The sequence below is a fragment of the Anomalospiza imberbis genome, chromosome 1 (genome assembly GCF_031753505.1).
Source record: "Anomalospiza imberbis isolate Cuckoo-Finch-1a 21T00152 chromosome 1, ASM3175350v1, whole genome shotgun sequence".
Classification (NCBI taxonomy): domain Eukaryota; kingdom Metazoa; phylum Chordata; class Aves; order Passeriformes; family Viduidae; genus Anomalospiza; species Anomalospiza imberbis.
The window spans coordinates 27,118,604-27,134,463 of NC_089681.1; the positions used below are offsets into that span (position 1 = coordinate 27,118,604).

General features: G+C 37.7%; 1 long non-coding RNA gene across 1 annotated transcript; it reads left to right on the forward strand.

Moving 5' to 3' along the window:
* Window positions 1-800: 800 nt before the first annotated feature.
* Window positions 801-4,202, forward strand: LOC137476523 (uncharacterized). Its single transcript, XR_011000408.1, has 3 exons — window positions 801-889; window positions 3,199-3,276; window positions 4,108-4,202. It is a non-coding gene; the product is annotated as an uncharacterized lncRNA (long non-coding RNA).
* Window positions 4,203-15,860: the final 11,658 nt, after the last annotated feature.

Genomic DNA, 15,860 nt, shown 5'->3' on the forward strand with positions numbered 1-15,860 from the left:
CTGACAGGGAAGAGGCAGTGCTCAGATCTAAATTGTGAGGAGACCAGGTTTGAGAACAGTTGTGAGATGAGGTAAATGGGAAGAGGCAGGCACAGACAAAAAAGCATGAGCATAGGACCCAAAGCCAAGTCTTCAAGTTCCCTCTGACACAGTACACTGACTTCTGCTTTCTTCTGTGATCTTCACTTACCTTGCTGAGGTATCATACAAGCCGTGGTGCTCTCCTGTACTCTCTCTTCTAACAGTTCTTCAGGAATTTGGATGAATTATAGCCCTTGTTACTCCAAAAGAAAGGCATGACATTTTTCTGTTAGAAAAGACAGACCTAAAAGTTTATAAATCTAAAACTGGCAGCAGGGATGAACATCTGCAAAAGATTCAGGAAAATCCTTCTCACATACTGCAAAATGTTTTATCTTTCTGATTTACTTGCAATCTGAGTACTAAGTTAAGGTCTTAGAAAAGTGTGATTTTTAGTTCTCTGTTTTTCATTAGAATATATTTACTGAATTATTTTAAATGGCAAAGAACTTATAAAATGAATACTTGGTTGTTACTTCCCCATAATTTGTCAGTCTTGAAAACCTTTCTTCATACTGAAGAACAAACCTAACTTGTTATCTTGATCGCACTGTATGAGTTTTTAGTCCTTACCTTTTTTCTCTATTTAGATTTCTATGTTTTCACCACTGCCACACGAGTCCTACACTGTTTCATGAAAATAAAATCCATAAATATCTGTATGTATAATTAATTGTAAGGATGAGACCTCACTAATTTGACAATATATTGTTCTTTTAGATCAGGACTGGGACCCTAGAAGCCTAAGCCAGGTAAATATATTAAAATGAGGATATGAAGCAGAGTAAAGCTCTGTAAACAGAGACAGGTACAGACTAATATTCTTATAAATACTGTGACATTTATTCTGTACTGAATTACTTGTTTATTTTATATAGTTCAATTTCAGAGCTTCATTGGAAGATTGTCATGATGGGCAAAAATTATTATAAAGATAGAAGATTATAAACTGGGGTGAAAGAAGGGGAATTAAAAAGGTGCTGTAGTACCAGTAAAAGCAAATTACTTATTTTGCATATGATTTGATGGGAAATATTTGATAGAAACTTCACCAATAGGCAGAAACTGATAGTATGAGTTTGAATGTGAAAATATGTCATAATATATTCATGAAGGTGAAACACCTCCCACACATTTGGAGTAGTATTAATTATGCCTTCCAAAGCAGAACAATCCCTTATGGGCTGCCAGACATTTAACAGATAATTGTCAGAGTCAGTTCTACAGCTGCCTTCTTTTGCTGAGGTATTACAAAATAAGACATCAGCTTGGCAACAGAAATCTGCAGTGCCAAGACTAGAAAGGACAATACTAAGCAAAGGTATGACAGAGAAGCACAAATGTGACTCCCAGAATCAAAAGAGTAGAAGAACTGAGTCTCACATTCCCAAGCAAGAACATCTTATAGAGTAGCCACAATAGTACTCCCTTCCCCTAGCTCTCTGCCCTAGCCCTTTCTTGCATTTTTTAATCCACTCTGCATGGATGGCTTAGGTACCCATGCAAAATAAATTAGCCAACAAAACTGATGGTTTTGTTTCCTTAGGTATCCTGAAATTTGTTCCAGTTTACCATTATAAACCCATCTGCAAAAGTCAGTGGCAATGAAGCAGAACTTTACCTAACCTAGAGAAAGGACTTATTGTGAAAGGGTCAGGAGTAAGGAGGTCCAACCACCCCAAAGCAAGCCAGTCCCTCTACAGAGAGCTTTCAAGATGTGTTGAACAGGTCAATGTGAATGGAAATAATGGCATGGAGGAAAAACTTTAACATGTGGCAAAAGACATCTTGCTTTACGAAGAAAAAATAGAAAGATGCAAAATTAAAATTAAGTAAGGTCAACTCCCACTGAAAATCTGTGACTGCTTAAACCACCAATTAAGGTCTAGATAGGGGAAACATATATTTCTGCCATGTTAAAAGTGGTCTTAGTAAATGACTCATATGTGTTTTGAATTTTTCAATGTCTGAACTGTCTATAATGCTTCATGAGTGCCTGAACTGCACAGCTGTTTTTCATGTTTACTATGCTTTGCCAGGTTAAAAAAGAAACAACAAAAGAAAAGAAACCTCCCACTATTCAGTGCAGTGCCCAGGCATTTCTTTATCTGTAATTTGGAGGTGAACAGGCTTCCCCCCAGTGAGCTTGTGCCCTTGTTGCCTTGATGTGAGGGTGCTGGGGTGGGAAGGGCATGGCTGGCAGTGGATGTCACACAGAGCAGTGTGTTATTTCCAGACACAGAATAGGCAAACTCCTGGTACATGGATCAGCTGGAGACCAGTGATAGCAGGAAGCTGGAAAGTTCTCCAAGCTTGGTAGAGACTGAGTGCCATGTGAGTGCCATGCTGTAGCTCAGTCTCTACCACTCCACTACTCCTGAAAACCAGTCTGAGAAATGTATTTTGGAAGACTGGTGGTGTGGATTGCCTACTTTAAGAGCTATGAATATTCATGCACCAGCTCACAGAATATTCTTTATTGGAAGGGACCTGCAAGGATCATGGAGTCCAACTCTTAAGTAAATGGGAGGACAGGGATTGAACCCACAGCCTCAGTGTTATTAGCACCATGCTCTAACCAACTGAGCTAATCTCAGCATCTAGACCATGCTGAAGCCAAACCTTCAGAAAAATACATGGCAGGGACATCTCCTAATGGGAGTCTGCTATGAAGGAAACACCAATGCAAGCAACATATTTCTGATTTGAAATCTCAGGGACTTGGATGTCACCTCAAGAAAAATTTTCCCCAAGTTTTTTGGTGCCCCATACCACAGGAATTGTATGGATGATAAAACAGTTTTGCTTTCTGAAGAAAGCACATGTATTTTCTGGTGCTTCAGTTATTGTACATCTTGTTCATGTTCTTCCTTGTTAAAATAGACTAAAACACTTCAAACACTTTCTTTTACAGAAGAATTTATTCTATAAATGTAGTAAAAGTGCAGCAATATCCAATCTCAGTAGTTAATAGTCTTGGGAATCATAAGACTCGGTGAAAGACGGGGGCTGAAGAAACGAAGTGAGAAAATAAGGAAACAATAGAATTGTCAGGTTTTGCTTAGTGAGCTGCTGTCCTGGCTTGCTACCAAAGCTGTTATTTCTGTGTCTCTGCAGATGGAGGTGACATAAACTGTGGATTTCGCATGTCATCCTGCCTAGACTTTGGAGGGGGCTCTGCACTGATTCATGCCTGTGAGAGACTACATCTATTTTAAGATGTAGTCTAAATAAATAAATTTTTAGATCTAGTCTTTGGATAAAATGTAGAGAAACTAATGTGTCTGTGAGAGTCATAGAGGTCATGTAGAAAATAAGAAACATGATACACTTATTAGTTTTCTCTTTTTGTTTTTAGTCAAAAGGTACATTTTCACAGAATATGAATATGTAGAACTTAAATGTCATGGTTACTGGAAATTAAAATTTAGAAATCAATGGAATCTTCAAAGAAAATGCTTCCACTGAGAACTTATTTTATCAATGAGTTAAAACTAAATGGTTCTGTTCCATTCTAAAATTCAAGTTGCAGGAGAATCCTTCCTAGGAGTAAAGCATCATGAACAGAACCTGTAGGTTTCCTTAAAAGAATACATTAACTGTTCTGAAAGGTAAATAAAATGTTCTTTCCTTGACAGCATCAACCTTCATTTGTGCCGTGTCTTGCAACACACAGTGTGATGGAGGTCTGTATCTCAAACTGTACTGCACCTAAAAAAATGGAGCATATGCCTGCAAAAACAATGAAATACGTCAAATTGAGGTAATTATACCTATTCCAGACCTCAGAAAGTGTGGACACTGTTGGGTGGGAAATGCTGTGCCTAGAAGAAAAGGTTGGGTGTTTTCTTAGCTTAACCTAAAGTCCTTGATCTGCTTTGAAACACGGAACAAGACTTGGGGAGATTAGCTAGAAGACATATTTAGACAACAGTGCTAACAGTCTTAACAATGCCAGGTTAATGGAGCGGGGTGATATTTATAGCTCTCTCCACGCTGTATCTATGTATCAAGTTCTCTCTTTAGGCAGTCATGGAAGGACATGCATGACATGATGCTTCTTACTCTTCTAGAAATGCACACAGATCACAGCTCACAGAAGTTTGCAGTAGAACAGAAGAATGATTTTGCAGATTAACAGGCATAATATAATGTAAATATTCTGTTTTAAAAGCATAAGCAATGTGATTAGGCAGAAAGAGAGCTCTGTGGTATTTGAGTCTTTAAAGAAGAGCAGAGAGATTTTATTAGCTCTTTGATGCAAAATTATCAAGGAGAGAGATGAAACTGAAGGATGAAATATTAGAGTCATCTTTTGCTTCATGTTCAAATCCCTCACCATAAACAAGTGGTGTACAGGTGACAGATTTATAAAGCAAAATTATTTTTAGAAAAGGAAATTTAAAAAAGAAAATATGTTAATTGAATTGTTTGAAAAGTGTGCAATGGCTCATTTAGCAATATAAAAATCTCAAGTGCATACATAAGCATGCAATTTTATTTGTCCAGGTGAAGAATTAATTGCCTTCCTTATGGAGAAAATAATATTTCTGAGGGGAAAATAAATTATTAAATATAGAATTAAGCAAAAGCTGAGAGATGATTAAATGAAAAATATTTTTCTGTATCTTTTATATTAATTCAAAGCAGTATCTTTTTTCAATGTAACATGTCACATCAAGGCATAAGGATGACAGCCTGGGCAGCTGTTATTTTAAAATTTTTACTTAGCATTTTTTTATCCCACAGACAAATTCTGAGTTGATTCTTTCAGACTAAATGAAGGACAAAATCTAACCTTGAGCAATGCCCCATTCCTTATGCCTTTGTTCTATCTTTCACTCTGGTATGTGCTCAACAACAAAGGTAGAGGGTTTTGTTTGTTTTGTTTTGTGTTGGTTTTGGGTTTTGTAGGGTTTTTTGTTTGTTGGGATTTTTAAAGTTTTTTTTTATCTGGGGATGAAGACAGTCCCAAGGAAACAGATGTCTCTCCTTTCTGTGAGATGGAAGTAAAGGTGATTATATGATTATGTAACCCCTTTCATTTTGTTTGAGTTAAAAGCCATAGAGGGGAGCTGTCTTTCTGTGTTTCCCTTTGCTCCCTGCTATGGAAGGATAGAAGGAGACATTGTAAGTAAAGAATTGCTAACACTGTGGGCCTTTAACAGACTATAACATGCACTGAATGGCAGCACTCTCTGCTCGAAAAACAGCTGTACACACTGCTTCAATGAGAGGGTAAAACTGCAGGACTGGGTTTTCAGCAACTAAAGGTATCTCCTGCCTTAACAATATAGCCAGTGTATTGAGATTCCTCATGCCATTCACAAGGAATTGCAACAGCGTGGAATCCACTATGCTAGAGCATATTATGTGCCTGTGTGAGTTTATGTGTCTTCTCTGCCAAAAGCTTTGGAGGAAATTCTTCAGTGAAACTCTGAGGGGGAATAAACATTTCTATTTACATTTAACCAACATGGCTCAGTTTTATAACTGATTAATGTGGACTAAAATAATATTTTTTTCTTTTTTTTAAATAAAGCAGCTGTGTTTATCTTTTCTAATGTAAAAGATTATATTTCCTAATTTAATAGAGTGAACTAATTAGCTATAAAAATGTTTAATGCTTTAGAATTTGCTGCCTTCCATGTCTTTTCCCATTTTTTAGGCAGACATGAACACATAACACCCCTCATTCAAATAAATTTAGTGTTGTGACATAAAGTGACAGAAGTATGTAAGTCCCAAGGTAGTGTTCTTCTCAGCCTCCTCTTTCATATTGCCAAGATATGAATTAAAAGAAGATTCCTTACTCACAGTGTTTGGAAGCATCCAAGGCTGACATAAAGAGAAGTCAAAAGAGTTTTGATACTTTTATTCCTATTTTTTTCCCTGGAACTACATGAATAATTCTAGCACACTGTTTCAGGATACTTAACAGAAATTATTGTGATTAGGATGACAGAGTGGGTTCTTAAATGTTGCTTGGAGAAAGATCTCTGACAGAGGTGTCATTTTAAAATGGTAGCAAAATAACCAAACAATAAAAATACACCAAAACCAGAAAGAGAGCAGCAGAAGAAATTTATGCCTTTTGAGTCTCTTCAATTACATTTTGTGATGTTAATATCATGACATGGATAATTTTTATTATACTTAAAATGTACCTTTTAAGCTTTCTCTAACATTACCACAGAGAAGTCCATTCTATTGTGCCTCCTACTGTCAGAGAAATGCAGAGATGCATAGCAGAAATAAATTACTACTTAACAAGAAGCATAATTTCCAGACCCTGAATGTATCCAGAAATACTGTTTCCCAAAAGAATGCTCAATCTCAAACATTTCATGGAAGGAATAAAATACATTTGTCTAGAGGCTGGGCTGTGATATTTACCCATGACATTTCCCTGGTAAATTGAGTTGGAATATATTTCCAAGGTAAGGTAGCATTTCAGTTTTGTTTGATGTGTAAACATATTGACATAAAACATATCCACTTCTGTTTTAAGCAAATTTCATGACTTAGAGTCTGTCTGAGACTGCAGGAAATGAGTTGTACAGAAATTCGCAGCTCCTAAATACAGTACACGTGCAGATTTTAGGGCTAGATAAGCAGGTTACAAATGCTGATGAATAGTAATGGAGAAGGACAGTTTTTATTACCTTGGGATCTAAAATCAAGCTATATCTGCACTGGAAGTTAGAGGGACACTTTTCAAAGTTGAAAACTGAAAGGAAAACCTAAATGTTTCAGTGACTAATTGATGCTGGGCCTTTGTAAATAATTTTTATCACAGGAAAAATTATCATAAGACACTGTATAGGAAAGGTGCTTGGGAGGATTTGGAATGAGATACCCAGGAAAACTCTGGTCCCAGCTACACACAACTTGCTTACCTCAGCTTTGCAGATCTTCACAAGTTTAAATCTAATTATAACCATGTCAAAATGCAAGAAATTAGATCAAGACTTTAGATTGACTGCCAAAGCAGGAATTAAATCCCTGAAAATGCTTATGGCAGCAATTTTTTTCAAACTCATCTTCCCAGTAGACATTATCAAAGAGAGATGGTTTTTCCAAGGTCATTTAGAAATAAGCTGGTTATAACACACATAATAACACAACACACACAAACAGTTCAAAATTTAGAATGTTTGTTTCCAGGGATAAGGTACCTACCACCTCTCTGGTTCCTCTTACTAAGTTCCCTTTAGTCTAACCTTTTGTCTTTTTCTTCTGAAATGTTTGATATTTCCTGGATTTGTACTGGGAGTCTGGATACTTTGAGTTGCTCTGCCAAGTACCTGGAAAAGTAGAAGTGAAGTAGGACAAAGCCTCACATGGTTTGAAATGCTTAAAAGTCTTCATTCAATCCCAGTTCAGAAAAGGAAAGTTTTGGAGGATTGAAGCTGATCCTTGACCTGAGTTCAGCATGTTAGTCCTTAGCAAAGGAGCATATGTGCCCCTTTCTCTCCCCATTCCCAGCAGAGTGCCCCATGGTGGAGCTGCTCTACCCCATGCTATCCTAAGCTAGCAGGGTCTGTGTGAGGCTGTGTGTGCTGCTGCAGTTTCAGCTAAACGTGGAAAATAATGTGGTTTGTGAGGAGACTGGAAAAAAATATGGTTCTATAATATGGCCATGTCTAAGGAGAAAGTAGGGGTGGTTGCTCAGGCTGCCTGTCCCCATTCATTAGCACTGAGGCTTCGTTGTGACACTTCAGCATTACTGTGCAAGGTGAATCCTACATTTAAGAACAAGAGGTGTCCTGTTTGCCTCTCCCTCCTCTTACAGCATTTGCAGATGCCTATTCCTAACAGAAGGATCAGTCTTGAGTGAATGGAGGTGATTGTTCTGGGGAAGGTGCTCTGGCTATAGAGGAGAAAGGAAGCCTGTGGACATGTGTTTGCATTTACTCTACTGACCATCTTAAAATGGGTCTCACCAAGCAAGCCACCCAATCCCATCCAAGGGCACCAGATGCAGCACTTGAAGTTGCGTGGCTTTCGGTGGGTTTTTCTTTTTTTTAAATGATTGCAAAAATTTCTGCCTGATGGAACCCTTGGCAGCCCCAAGGAAAGTTAAGATCCTTGCAATTAGACTGCAAGCAAATAGTCCAGGATATGCTTTGAGTGTGCCCGTGCCTAGGCATCCTCAACTCAAATCTCATAACAGACATGTTCATATAAGTTTGTAAAAGCTTTGCACTGAGTCATCAGCACTTTCTGTGCTCAGCAGGATGGAAATTCAGATCCTTCAAATGATTTTCTTTACAAGATTTATGAAAAATATGAAGAACAGAAAACACCTTTGTGCTATATTTGTTGATGGAACATTGTTCTCCTACTGACTAAAGTTTGAATTAAACCTGATTACTGAACTAAATTTACATTTTGTATTTGTCAGTTTCTGATAATGGGTGTCTTCGTGTTAAATCTCCTAATATTAAAACACATGGGACAAATTCACCATGGTGAAAATTCAAGACTTTACTTGAAAACAACAAAGATCAAATACTCCAAAGGGTGGACTCCAAATAAGAAAACAATGAAGACATAACTTCAGAAGGACTAGATAGAATAACAGTCATCCTGGACAAAACTAACTAGAAGATTTTTTGATTTAAATTGAAGTGATGAAGAACAACTTATATTAATTTCTTGAATTGTTTAACTCATCATATAAAATAATAATCAAATAAACAAATTCCAGAAGAGAAATAAAATAAAATAAAATAAAATTAAAAAAGCAAAAGAAAGAAAGAAACTGTAGGGATCTGTGATATTTAAATGATCCCAAGATTGTAGAAAGTCTCTGTCTTTCAGGCCCGCTGCCAAAGAAGGAGTCGTAATTCGTCTGTGCTGGTTTTCAAGGTTTATTTCTTCTTATCTAAAATATTTTCTCTCTGACCTGCAGCAGGTCTGTCTTGCAGGACAGCGTGCGGGGCTCTGCCCCTCAGTGGGACGTTACAAACATTATATAGTAAAAACTACGTGTGGTATATTTACAATAATGTGCCAATATCTATCACCCATATTGAACAGTGTGTCCCCAGCCTAAACCAATAGAAAAATATCAACACCACAGTGAAACATGGAGGGCACGAAGAAGAAGAAAAAAGACAAGGCATGCCCAGTTTCCTCCATCTTGCCTACTTTGAACCCCTTATCTAGAATCCTAAAATTCTACTTTTGCACCCATGCCACACTAATTACTACTTATCTCAAACACTCAGAGCTTGTAATTCGTCCTGTAAGATTGAAAACTCTTTTCTGTGGACAGAGATCAGAGACAGTGTCTCTCGGGAATCTGTACAGGGGGGCTCCTGACCCCCTGCCAGGGTTCCAGACCTTCCAGGGCAGCCAGAGGGATGACCTGGATTCCCACAGCAAAAAAATGAAAAAGCTAAAGAACTAATTTACCCCAAACACACTTTTGAAAGTCATTGGAAAATGGAGCATAAGGATTATCCACATGTTGAAGCCTGAGCAGCCATGCATATAACCTTTCCAGTGCCTGTGCTTTCAGGGGCCTCAAAAGGCCCAGTAAATCCACAACAATAACAAGTCTTAGGGATTTGTTGTTATGCTTCAAGGAACAAAGAACACCTTTATCAACTTTCTTTGGCATCAGTTAATGTTTGTGAGCAAATTCTCTCTTTTTTCTTTCCCTTTCTATTTCTTTTCTTTTTCTTTCTTCCTCTTCCTTCCTTCCTGACAGGTTGATATGAAGTGGTGAGCAGCCCTCAACTACTTTGAGTGGAGAGAGTGACATTCAGAGCAGCACTGCCTTTGGGTAAAATTGCCTTTCATACAAGCTGGATTTTCACTTGCAAAACTATATTTTTGAAAAAAAAAGATTGCCTGTCAGCTAACACTCATATTTTTACATATAGCACATGCTAGAAATTAGGTCTTTCTTCATGTTCCCCCCAATTTTAAAAGCATCTATTAAGTATGTCAATCTGGAACAAGGGATTAAAGAGAAAATGCGTAGGCAGAAAGGGCCTAAGAAATGTGTTGGTTAACAATCTTGGTGAGTTCTGTCCAAGGAACAGGGACAACAACATGGTCTAGCCTTGTCACATTAGGACAAGGTACAGAGATTTCAGTCACTAGTCATTTCAGCCTTTACTATGGCTGCTGATATTTTAATCATTGCTGCTAATTATGCCTTTGTTTATCATTATGTTTATCAGCCCATGACAAGTGGAATAAACAGGCCACATTCCCTTTCATAAGCCCTCACAGAGCCATCAAAAGTAACTTTCAATTGCCCGTGATCTGAAAAAGATCAAAGCAAAGTCCTAGAAGCAAAGAAGGTAAGTCCTGTGATCCTTTCTCACACACAGCTCCTCTGTATGAGTTTGAGATTCCTACAGTCAACTCTACTTTTTCCAGATGTCCACTGGGCCATTCCTCCCAGAGCAAAAACAGAAATCCAAAGCCAACATACCAGTGCTGTGCTTGAAAGGACAGATCTAGGTCAGTGGGGAAAAAAAAGACTTTTACATTTATACATATTTTTCAGTCCAACAAGGATCTTCAAAGAGCTGTGAAAGGCAGAAAAAGTAGTGCAGAGATCATGAAAAAGGAGATTCTAAATCTTTCATTGGACCTGCATCTGACTTGCTCTGAGGGAAGCAGCAATGTGGTTGTTTTGTTTGGCACAGAAGTTCTCAGCCTCTTTTGTACATGGAGCCCCTTCTCCTGCCTAGCCAGGTTAAATACCAAAATGGCCAGGAAGGTAAAATTATAATCAAGCTCCTTCTAATCTGGAGAACAGTGATTTTCATCTTGAATCAGATTTCCTTATTATTAAAACACTTTGGTTTTGTACCATACTGTGGATCTGAGTGACTCCTTACAAGGTCATATAGGAAATCTCTCTTTGTGAAACATTATTTGACTGGCAAAGAGCCAAATTGTGGAGAACAGGCATGTAGAAGGGTTGTCAGTTTGCTGCTCATAGGATTGAGATGGATTTTTATCTGAAAGCTTTCCTTGTTCCCCTCTGTAAACTCAAACTCTTGAGAAGCAAACAAGTAAACTGCAGGGAAGGGAGTAGTCACATTTAGCTAGGAGGTTCTTGGTGATTCCCATGAGGAACTGTTCTGTGCTGCAGCTGCTGCAATAGTGACATCAGTAAATAATTGACCATTTTAGATTATTGGAATGGGATTATAATACAAGAACAGGTTATGAGAAAAATAGAGCTGGTAGATGCAAAGGAGTACTCTCCCAAGAAAAGTATTTGAACACACAGAAGAAATGGCTGAGGTTTCCAGAAAGCCAAGGATAGACAGTAAGGCCAAATACGTCTCCTGAGAGATTAGAGTCTGGATTAGAAATCTCCTATGGAGTTGAAATACCTGGGAGAAGAAAAGCTGAGTGAGGGTGCTGCTGTCAGCTGTGTGTCACTTACAGCAGAGTGCAAAACCCCAGAGCTGCTTCTGGGGAGGAACTGAACAGCAGACTGTGCACAGAGTGGGATGGGAAAACACAGAGAGAAATGCTGGATCAATGATTTGAACTGCAAATGGCCAAAATGGATTAACAGAGTGCTGAGTTTTCCATAGGCCCTGGACTGAGAATTGCAGGAGCTAGTGCAAAGCCAATAAGTGCTGACACTTTGGGCAGGGTGTGAAGGAAGCTGCCTGTACCATAACCAAGTGCATCCTCTCAAGGCACTGGGGACTCTGTGGCATTCAATGACAGAGCAAGCTGCTGTAGAAGCAGTTATCAGTGCTGGGGTGGATGGTAGGACAGTACAGGTTTTCATTGCAAAGGCACTGCTCTAGATGTTGATGGAATATTGTTTCTTGGATTTTTCTGTCATCCCATCAAAACCTTGTGTTACGTGCATTCTTAATCAAGGGCCAGCTTTTTATATGTGATAATTTTAAATTGAATTGAAAATGTTAAGCACTACAAGCTAGTGTATAGGATATGAAAGCCTAGACTTCAGCATGCACATGTTAATGCCTACTTTAGGCAGTGAAGTATTTAGGATTTTATTTCAATGCCAAAAATGCTGTTAAAACAAAAATCTGTGGGCTTAGCAGGAAGGTAAGAATCAATATTAGAAATATGTCAATTCAACATGGTAATGAATATGAGGGTAATGAATTAAAACCCACTATGAATGCTTGGTTTCTTTTTGTTTGGTTTGGGGCATTGATTTCTTAATTACATTGTCATCTCTGCACTTTGCACTTTTACTCCAGTATTTATGTTGTCTTACCTTTCTGTTATTTCTGGAAAGTTTCAGTCAATAACAATAGATTACTGGAAGCCTTTAAATTGTACTTTCCCCTCCACCCCATAAAGGGGAAAATTTTCTCCACAGGCAAATATTCTAGCTTTGTCAAACTAAATCACGATTTCTGAATCATGGCATAGCACACACAACATATGTCACTTGTTTTGGACTGAAATGCCACTTGCAGAACTTAACTTAACTGTCTTCAGCAGTAGCAGTAGAAGTCAAGGTTTATTTTAGGTGAATGCTGAAAAATTGAGAGGCCTCACAAGCTTAAGACTGAAAAGGAAGGCTTGGCACAATCCTCACAGAAGGACCAGCTGTTCATAAAATATTTTATCCTTAGATGACTTATGAAAGTCTGTTTACCTACAGATGGATTTGTGGTTACTCATATTTTGAAAGATGATCAATAATGGATTTTGTAGCAATAAATGCAGACTGATTATTCCAGTGTCAGCTGAGATGCCTTGGAGCATTTGAGACATCAACAGTATGAGCTGTGCCCCACAAGTCTGTCAGAAAACTCATGCCCTTCTGGAAGAACAGCTGAAGACCAGGTGAGAAATCCTAGGGATCTTTAATGATAAAAGACTATCTTTGGACAAATTAATTGTGCCCAGAGGTATTGTTATTAACAGGATTGTGTATTTTTGCTGCAGGAAGGTATTATATCTGCAAAGACATTCTTGTGAGTTTAAAGAAGATGGCACAACATTAAATTAAAATTCTTATCTATCTTAGGTGATTCTGAATAGAGGTTGAAATCTGAAGATAATGACTCAAAAATCTATGTTGCAAATAGAAAACTGAATTTTATTTGGCTATAGTGGAGGAGAAAATCCCAAATTTACAATGCAGCACATGCTGTTGTCTCTCTGGTTGGGTTCTTCTCTGGATACAGTAAGTCCCGATGTCCCTCAGCTTTTTAATATATCATAATACTGAGTTCAAGTAGATGCAAGTGAATCACTGTGCAGGCTCTGGAGTGCTGCTCCTTCCAGGATGACATTTACTGGCATGGCAGGTCTCCAAGGCTGCTCCTTGAGTATTGTGGAGAACAGGTGCTGTGTAACCTGAATTGGTTTAGCTGTAGTAAAAGCATTCATATCAAAGAGCAAATATTGCAGAAAGTCCATATTCTGGTTTACCTACTGGATAACTTGTTCAAAGACTGTATTGGGAAGCACTTGTTGTTTGAGCACATCCCAGAATAAAAACTCTCTTTGTACTCTGACAGTAACGATAGCCAGACCAGCTGTATACATTACATCTGAAAGACTTTTTCTAGGTGGTCGTAAAGTGTTCACTCCTATGTATCTTCACCAGTGTATTTAACATTGTAGGGTATCTAACTGAACACAAGTGGAAAAGACAAAATGGTCTCTAGAAACTATTAAGGCCAGTAAAATATCAGCAGGAGATGCTTTGGCAATCTAATCCTCATTTACTTGAGCGTTGATCATCTACTATAGCATTGAGGCAGCTGCTGTCCTATCTGGGACATGAGGTCTCCAGAGCATACTTTCTCCAGCTGTTTTTTGTTTATCTACAGAAAAGGAATACAGATTTTTTTACACAAATAAGAACTGAACATAATTTCTGGGGTCAGTAAAAAAATGCGCCAGTTTAGTAAACAGAGCACTAGGTGATCTTCTGCATACTTTGCAATCTGTCTCTAGCTAGTCTTTGGATTACCATGGTTTCAACTCTTTAATCTTGTGTATAACAAATGAAGACACAAAGAAATATGTTTTAAAAACATTATTATATCAGAATGAGGTATTACAGACATGGTAGAATTTAAGAAACTTACATGTTACTATAAAACAAACTAAAATAACTGGAAATACTATAGGCCATTTTGAGGTTTCCAGACTCAAGTGCTTTTTCATGACATTGCTTGTTTGGATGCCAGCTCTGCTCATAAGGAATTATTGTGCCCAGCAGTTTAGTTGATAAGCTGAGTAATGCATCTGAAGGAAGACCAGATGGCTAAATTTTGTCCTTTATTTCTTTCTGAAGGAATATGTGGCCTAAAAATTGATTAGGAACAGTGGCAGAGGTGTAAATAACTCCTTCTTTGGCATAAACTACCCCAGCCATAACAATTTTCCAGCCTTTTGTACTATTCTTTACGCCTTGTCCATGTTTCTGTCAAAGTAAAATGTGATGTATGGGGAAAAGATCTATGATTGTGTTAGTCAACTAACAAGGAAAGAGAAAAGAAACTGCTTTTTTTTTTTTTTTTTTTTTTTGTGGCATTACAGAGAAATTAAATGTAGCCCTAAAAAAGCCCTGGATTTGAAGACTGTGTTTAAGGCAGTGTTCAAGGTCAGGTTGGATGGAGCTTTGAGCAATCTACCATAGTGGAGGATATCCCTGTGGATGTCAGAGGAGGGACCAGGTGATCCTTGAAGGTCCCTCCTGACCCAAATCACTCTCTGATCCTGTGACCCAGGCATAAATCTATGGCTTGGGGCTGGTATTCATAACGTTCAGTCTTTTTTGTGATGGAACTAATATTGTAGTCAGTGGGACAAATCCTTTTGTGCACTCACGGGATGTAAATCCAGAGCAGTTACACTGCTTTTCACAGAGGAAGAATAGCAGTACAACTTGGGGCAATCAGTTATTAGGATTTGGGACTGCCCCTTATACATAGCTCATTGATTAACAAAGCTATTTCTGTACCACTTGCTTCATGCATTTGAAAAATTAAAATTAGATTGAAAGAATCAATGCAATTTATTGTCTGCTTCCTAAGGATTGATGGTCAGGATTTAATTTGACAGTAATCTACATTAGAATAAGATTTTACTATAAGATTAGTTCTACTGAGCTCCTTTACTATCATGGTTACTTTAATTAAATACCAGGAAATCTCTTGGGAAAAAATGCTACATTGCAACTAAGCACTATTGTTATTGCTGCTATTAGCAGCAATATTGCTGCTGTGTCTTAGTTTTTAAGAATTTATTATGGATTAACAAAAATCCATACAAATCATAAAGGAGATGCTAGTTCTGCTATTGTATTTGCTGGAAACTTTTAGATAGAACAACACAAAAGTGCATGTATTATTATAGTTTAGTAGGTCATTCTTCTCCTTTTGGCGCCTACATTATACATTTATATTTTCAGCCTGCTTTCAGAATATTTATTATATAGGCAAAGTAGACCTAATTTGACAGACTTTTATATTGCTTTATTTTTAACCTTCCCATTGGAAATGTTCAGGATTTAGCCAGTCTGTGGGTTTTCAGGGCATTTTAGCAGAATTCAGTAACTTCTTTCCCTGGCAACACAATGAACATCAGTTGAACTATCCATATTTGTCTGCTCTGAATAGCAATCACCAACATATTACACATTCTTATATAAGTATTTCTTTTAGTTCTGTTGATAAAAATTAGAAAATGAAAGAACAAAACTGTTTCTGTTGCAGTCTCTCCCTGTAAGTGCAACTGTAAGAAGATTTCCCTGCAATCATGAAAATATTTTACAATGATATCAA